Here is a 6,564-nt window from a genome sequence, read left to right as displayed (position 1 = left end):
GCATTAATGCACAGTACACAGATTAAGAAAGCTTTGTTTCTGAAATTGAATTTTACTCCCCCCACCCCCCTCCGCTTCTAGGAAAGATTGGGGTGGCCAAGAATATATAGGTCATGTTTCCAATTATAAAACATCAATGATGCTATTTTTTCTTTTGCACTGATAAAAATAGAAATGAAAAAGTGAAGCTGAGCTGTCTGTGTAAGGTCAGTAGTCACCATCACCAGCTTTTAACCACCAACTGGACTCCTCAGGTGACCAGATGATGCCTGACAGCCAAGGAGGATTTTTACCCAGCAGGGTCACTAGGTGGCGCTCCCAATAAGAAAGGATTAAAAAGCGCTCCCTTGCTAACCAGACGTGTGAGCAGCAAAGCAATTAAGCACTTCAGAGGACCCTGCTCCCTCAGCTGTTTGTAAAAACTCTTGCTGCGTTCGCTCCCCTCATCTGTCTGCAACTACTGGTGACAGCCACAATAGTAAGAAAATGTGGCAGGAGGGCTCATATTCACACATATTGTCTGTGTGATTTCTGTAAGATATTGTTGGGAGAAGCTGAGGGGGTGTGTGTGGGGGGTGTGGGGGTGGGTAATGGGACCGTCATGGAGAAGGATGCCTGGTGTCTCAAGTGGACACTATTTGTCCTGCCTCTGGCTCTTTTACAAAAGCTGAGGCCTTGCAGGCTTAAGAAGAGAAGCTGAACACAGCCTCAGGCGTTTGCCACTATGATTCTACCATCTTCCTGAATTCTGTCTGTGCCAACTTTCATCCATCCCGATACTGTTACTGTCAAGCTCGAGAGCCCTGATTCTGCCTCATCACTAACTTTCTCTGTTTTATTTTTTAAAATATTTATTTCTTTGTTTTTTACAGCACACCCACTCTCTAGTTATGGTGCCTGGGCTCCAGAGTGTGCAGGCTTCAGAGCACGTGGGATCAGTAGTTGCTGCCAGCATGCTTAGTTTCTTTGCGGCATGTGGGATCTTAGTTCCCTGACCAGGGATTGAACCTGTGTCCCCTGCATTGCAAGGTGGATTCTTAACCGCTGGACCACCAGGGAAGTCCCTTTCTTTCTCTGTTGATGGACCTTTGTTTTACTTCAGCAGATGTGAAATCTTTCTATAGGCCACTCCCCCAGCCGATGATGACTTCCGTTGTGTCTGGTATGAATTTCTACCCCATCTTTATCCCTGGTGAATACCCGCTTGGTGCTATCTCCCTCTGACTCTCCCATCCCATTTATCCTAGTGATTCAGACAACATTTACTAACCAGGACGTGAGGCAATGCCCTCAGCAGAGTGGGATTGATCGTGGGACATATGACAGATGGTGCTAAGCTTGGCAGGCAGCGCTTTTTTTTCAGGAAACAGTCCCATTTGTTCTTCCAAACATGATGCAAGGGGACGGGAAGCAAGAAAAGTGGATGTAGGAAACTGATGCTGCCATTTTCCCACTAATATATCACTGGATGGTTTGTAGAAAGGGTTCCTATCTGTTGTTGTTCAGTTGCTAAGTTGTGTCTGACTCTGCAACTCCATGGACTGCAACATGCCAGGCTCCTCTGTCCACTGTCTCCTGGAGTTTGCTCAAACTCATGTCCATTGAGTCAGTGATGCTATCCAACCATCTCATCCTCTGCCACCCCCTTCTCCTATTGCCTTCAATATTTCCCAGCATCAGGGTCTTTTCCAACCATTTGTGGGATGGGTTTCTATCTGTACTCAGCCATGATCAAGGACTATCTCCATTCCCTTTGCTTCAGCCTGAATGCGCCAACACCTTTTGAGATATTCCTTGTATGACATGCCCTCAGATACTCTCTGCCATCTACTCACCTTCTTCTGGCATCTATCATTATCAGTATATGCCCTTAAAATAAGGTTTCTAGAATGGGGCAAGGTACTCTATTCTGATACAGAAGATGGTCTTAGGGAAATATGCAAAACAGAGTGCAAAGCCTGGAGGCTGAAAAGTTGGAGGAAATGTAGTCAATAAAGTTCGTGTAAGTCAAAAAGAATAAGCAAATTTCCTGATTACTTTACTCACCCTTATTTAACTTTATTTAACTTTACATGTGGTCCCATAGTTTTATCCTTCTTAATTAAAAATGAAGAAAAAAATGTGGGTTAGAAAATACTCACTACCTACTTGGGCTTCCCTGGTGGCTCAGTGGGTAAAGAATCTGCCTGCAATGCAGGAGACCCAGGTTTGATCCCTGGGTCGGGAAGATTCCCTGGAGAAGGAAATGGCAACACACTCCAATATTCTGGCCTGGAAAATTCCATGCACAGAGGAGCCTGGTGGGCTATAGTCTGTGAGGTCATAAGAGTTGGACATGAGTTGGTGACTAAACCAGAACCACCACTACCTACTTATAGTAACTTCAACCATCTTTCCTTCTTATCACGATTATATGCCACTTTTCTTTGGAATCATCCCAAGGCAAGAATGAAGCATCTCCATCCTCTTGGTCTCTGCTTTCATTGGTCTGTTTATCTTTATTTATTTATTGAAACTGTGATTTTCCATTTCTGGACTTCTTTTTTGCTGCTAGACACAAGGAATTGTGTTTTGACACTAGTGTCTAGGACAGTGCTTGGCAGAGAGGAATAGTTTAATCAAAGTTTTAAAATGAAAAAACATTTTTAGAAATATACCTCCATCTCCAATTATTTTATGTTCCTTTCCTTTTTAAAATAAGTGTGATTTTATTTCTGGGGCTGCTATTCTGTTCTATTGATTTTTTTTTTTTAATATCAGTACCATACTGTTTTGATGTTTTGATTACCATTATTTTGTAATATCGCTTGAAATCAGAAATTGTGATGGCTCCGGTTTTTTTTCCCTCAAAAATCTCTTTGTGTATTTGGAGTATTTTCATGGTTCTATACAAATTTTGGCTTCCCTTGTGGCTCAGCTGGTAAAGAATCCTCCTGCAAAGCAGGAGACTGAGTTTGATCCCTGGGTTGGGAAAATCCCCTGGAGAAGGGAAAGGCTACCCACTCCAGTATTCTGGCCTGGAGAATTCCATGGGCTAGACGGACAGGACTGAGTGACTTTCACTTTTTGACTTCCCTGGTGGCTCAGGTGGTAAAGCGTCTGTCTACAACACGGGAGACCCAGGTTCAATCCCTGGGTGGGGAAGATCTCCTGGAGAAGGAAAAGGCAACCCACTCCAGTATTCTTGCCTGGAAAATCCCATGGACGGAGGAGCCTGGTGGGCTACAGCCCATGGGGTCGCAAAGAGTCGGACATAACTTCACATACAAATTTTAGGATTGTTTGTTCTATTTCTGTGAAAAATGCCATTGGCATTTTGACAGGGATTGCATTGAGTTTTCAGATTGCTCTGAATAGTATGGACATTTTAACAATATTACTTCTTCCAATCCATGAGCTTGGAATATCTATTTGTGTCTTCTTCAATTTCTTTCAGGAATCTTTTTAATTTTCAGTGTACAGGTCTTTCACCTCTTTGGTTAAATTTATTCCTAGGTATTTTGTTATTTTTGATATAATTGTAAACAGGATTATTTTCTTAATTTCTCTTTCTGATAGTTTATTAGTGTATAAGGATACACCAGATTTTTTATATTGATTTTGTATCCTACAAATTTACTGAATTCATTGGTTAGTTCTAACACGTTGCTTTCCTTTCATTTTAATCCCTAGGAGGAGATTTTCTTAATCTTTTTGACCTATGTGAACTTCATTGACTACATTCTCTCCAGCTTTTCAGCCTCCAGGCTTTGCACCCTCTTTTGCACATTTCCCTAGGACCGTCAGCCTTTCCATCTTCATTTACCATTGTTGCTGTTGTTCAGTTGCTAAGGCTTGTCTGACTCTTTGCAACCCCATGAACTGCAGCACAGGCCTCACTGTCCTTCACTATCTTCTGCAGCTTGCTCAGATTCATGTCCACTGAGTCCATGATGCCATCCATCCATCTCATCCTCTGTCACCCCTTTCTCCTCCTGCTCTCAATCTTTCCCAGCATCAGGGTCTTTTCCAATGAATTGGCTGTTCATGTCAGAAGTCCACAGATATCAGCTACAGGGAGTGGGAAGTTAGAAGGATCTGGTTTGATTTCCTCTATGCCTTGAATGAATGCCCAGTGCCCTTGCTTCCATTCATAGCCAAGCCTCGCAAAAAATAAAGGACTTCAGATGCTCCTCATCTACCTTTAGTCTAGATCCCAGTCTTTTTTTTAAGTGGTATCAAACCCTGCCAGTGAGATCTGTGTTTCCAAAGTATTGCATCAGGATGGGTGGGTGCTTGTCAAAGACATGTGGGAGTGTGGCAGAGACAACTTTCAAGACTTTTTTAATCCTCAGCTCTAGGATTCTATTGCTCATTGCCTTATGGTTCAGTCAAAAGGAAGATCCCAAGACTGAAATATGCATTGATCTAAGACATTTATCAGCTTCTCTGGTGGCTCAGTGATAAAAAATCCACCTGCCAATGCAGGAGACGTGGGTTCTATCCCTGGATCAGGAAGATCCCCTGGAGAAGGAAATGGCAACTCAATCCAGTATTCTTGCCTGGGAAATCCAATGGGCAGAGGATCTGGCCATTCTACAATCCATGGGGTTGCAAAACATTCGGACACTTCTTAGTGATTAAACTACAAAGAAAACAACAATAAAGATATTTATCACCAGGGCCTGTGTGACTCTTTGTGAAATGATCCAATGGATTTTCTACCAAAATAGCGCCCTTTTATTGCTGCTAAAGCAGCCTGTCCAGGTTTAAAATGAGGAAGTCCAACTCACATCATTAGACCTGGTCCAACAGTACTTTCATGCCACCTGCCCTGCCCATCAGGACACTCTGTTTTTCACTTCTTTTTTCTTTAACTGATTTTTCTTCCCCTCACCTTACCCTCTGAATAGATCGGTCAAAACACTGAGCAGAGAGGAAAGTAAAAGGAAGGGGTACTTAAAAAGACAGTGGTAAAAATGACATAAAATTATTCTTATAAATAAGAAATGGGTAATTATTAGAATGTAGACATGTACACTGAATGGATAGCAAAGTACTGAAATATATTATAATGTGCCTGTTTAATATCTGTATCCTGGTGGTTGCTAGGTTACACTGGTACTTTTAATAACACTAAAGGCAGTGAGAAATACTTGTAGATACTTTCCCCATTGAAAATATTACTGGCAAGGAAAGGGACATATTGCTGGCTAGAGCCGTGGGATATTATAAGCTTTCTGTTGCTCATTAAAATGCATTTTAGTTGTTCATAGCATTTAGTGGCTCACTTTAGAGTTTTTCCTTCAAAATAGTTAAACGTCATAATGTGCCTTGGGTTGAGAGATCTGGGTGGTTGATATCTCTGTCTCCCCGAAACATGTGAAAGAAAAGTGAAAGTGTTAGTCCCTCAGCTGTGTCCGACTCTCTGCGACTGCATGGACTGTAGCCCGCCAGGCTCCTCTCTCTATGGAATTCTCCAAGCAAGAATACTGGAGTGGGTAGCTATGCCCTCCTCCAGGGGATCTTCCTGACCCAGGGATTAAACCCGAGTCTCCTGTACTGGCAGGCGGATTCTTTACCACTGAGCTACCAGGAAAGCCCCGAGATTCTTTTTTTAACCAGGTAAGAGGATATTCTAAAAGCCCAGATGGGAAAATTCAGCTTAATAAATACTTTTTGAGCACCTGAACAGTGATTCACAACAGCTCAGTCCCTTCCCAAATACAATTTGAATCATTGGTCTTTTCGTACCAGGAGGCTTGCTAATTCCATGCTTTCCTGGCACCATTCAACATGTGGGCCTCTCAGCTCATCTTTTCCCTCCTCTTTCTCCTGCTTCACCATGCTTCTTTCCTTGGCTTTTCACTACGGAGCCTTCCAATCCTATTCATCGTCTCCTCTAGAACTCCAGCCATTGTGAAGATACACGCTTATAAAATTTCAGCTCCCTTGCCAAATGCTTACTTCACCCTTGGCCTTAACCAAAGCTTGGATTCACACTCAGGACGGAAGAGCAGCTCCCACTCTAGAAGGATTAGCATCCTTTGTCCACTTCTCCTCACCTCCCCTAGTTATCACATCCCTCCTGGCCTCATCCAGCCTCATCGAGCCTGAACCTGAGAAAACATCATCGCCCAAACCCTCACTGTCCTATGTCCTTCTACAAAATCCATCCTGTCTTATTCAGTCTTTATAAAAATTAGGCTAAAGTTCCTTTACAGGCTTCCCCAATGGTTCAGCAGGTAAAGAATCAGCCCACAATGCAGGAGCCACAGGAGATGTGGGTTCAATCCCTGGGTCAGGAAGATCCCTTGGAGAAGGAAATGGCAACTCACTCCAATAGTCTTGCATGGGAAATTCCATGGAGAGAGAAGCCTGGTGGGCCAGAGCATGGGGTTGCAAAGAGTCAGACACGACTGAGCACAGTCCAGTGAAGTGAATCAGCTATATGTTTATATATATCCCTCCCCCAAGCCCCCTTTTTGAATTCTCTTCCCATTTAGATCACCACAAAGCATTATGAGGAGTTCCTGAGCTATACAGCAGGTTCTCATTAGTTATCATCCTATCTTGCTCAGTCTT

At 43.0% G+C, this 6,564-nt stretch overlaps 1 non-coding gene across 1 annotated transcript; it reads left to right on the top strand.

The window, feature by feature from the left end:
- The first annotated feature begins 3,072 nt into the window (after window positions 1-3,072).
- Window positions 3,073-3,144, top strand: TRNAC-ACA (transfer RNA cysteine (anticodon ACA)). Its single transcript has one exon. It is a non-coding gene; the product is annotated as a tRNA-Cys (tRNA).
- The last annotated feature ends 3,420 nt before the right edge of the window (window positions 3,145-6,564 follow it).

This window comes from Bos taurus, chromosome 21, assembly GCF_002263795.3.
Source record: "Bos taurus isolate L1 Dominette 01449 registration number 42190680 breed Hereford chromosome 21, ARS-UCD2.0, whole genome shotgun sequence".
In the NCBI taxonomy this organism is placed as follows: Eukaryota; Metazoa; Chordata; class Mammalia; order Artiodactyla; family Bovidae; genus Bos; species Bos taurus.
This window is presented reverse-complemented; position numbering and strand designations above follow the sequence as displayed.